Genomic DNA, 1,265 nt, shown 5'->3' with positions numbered 1-1,265 from the left:
ACTCTTGATATGCATAATAGCTCAACACAGACAATCCCACCAAGATTATGCATAAGGTTATCTGTGCTTGAAGAGCTAAAAACAACAACAAAAAGACCAGGTTATTTCAGGTAAAGATTACAACGTTATATTGCAATTATTAAATTCTAGAATAAGGTATGAGGCCTAAAGCTTCTACTTTGTTACCAACTGGTCTTCACTGAATGTACAGAAATGGGTGTACTTCTCTTCCAGCACCAGCAACCACTCTTAGCGTGCCTATAAAGGGTTTGCATAGGCCAACTTCTCACCCCCCTCCCCAGGAGAAGCAAACTCGGCCCTCAAGGTTCCAAAATGAAAACACACAACCCTGTCTTAAACTAGCGATCATTTTGCTGTCCAGAGTCGTGGAAAGAAAACTCTGGAAACTCAAGCCCAAGGCCAAATCCCAAATGCTAAACAAATGTAACAATACTATGGGAAGAAAGCTCCAACAATCGCACCAATACTGCAGAGAACATCCGCGAGCAATTAAGAACTCACACATTCTACACTTTCCTGCAACATGAGCATCAAAAACCATGCCACACGCAATGATTTACCTGCTCTCAATATTCCGAATCTCTCGTAAAAAAAACAATTTCTGCCTCATGATTTGACACCCAAGTACTCCTAAAGCTTTTGGTTTCTTCACTGTGAGTGTCTTTAAAACAAGTTACCTTGTTTTAACAAGCTCACAAGAACGCAACTTGAGAGAAACCCATAATCATTCAGTGGCCAATCCAATCTATGGCAACGACCATGCCTACTGCATCCTACGTACCAGTACCAGCACTATCTTCTGAAGCAGAATAAAAAGCGGCAGCAGTCCATCGGTGGCTTGCCTGCGTAAGTAAAACTGAAAATAGTTAACCCAGCCCTCCAGACTACACTCGGCTTGACAATCCTGAGGAACGAGACCCCCGGCGACTCCCAAGAGCCCACCGGAGCGGGCGGAGGGGGCGAGACAGCCGCGCCCGCAGCGCGTCAAGCGGTACCCAAAAACTTCTAGGGGGCACTTTTCAGTCAGCCCCAAGGCCGCAGGCGCTGTGCCTCGGGGGTCCCGCCGGCGCCGCCCTCTTCGTCGCTCGCGCCCGGGAGGAGCTGTCAGCTAGGCAGCCACCGGCCCGTTATCCGCCAGCCGCGCCCGCCCGGCCGGCCGCTCGTGAGGGGGCGGCGGCCGCTCCCGCCCGCGGACCCCCGCTGCTTACCTCGAAGTAGCCGCCAGCGGCGCCGCCCGCACCCGC

This window comes from Psammomys obesus, unplaced genomic scaffold, assembly GCF_907164565.1.
Source record: "Psammomys obesus unplaced genomic scaffold, mPsaObe1.curated_primary_1811, whole genome shotgun sequence".
Classification (NCBI taxonomy): Eukaryota; Metazoa; Chordata; class Mammalia; order Rodentia; family Muridae; genus Psammomys; species Psammomys obesus.
This window is presented reverse-complemented; position numbering follows the sequence as displayed.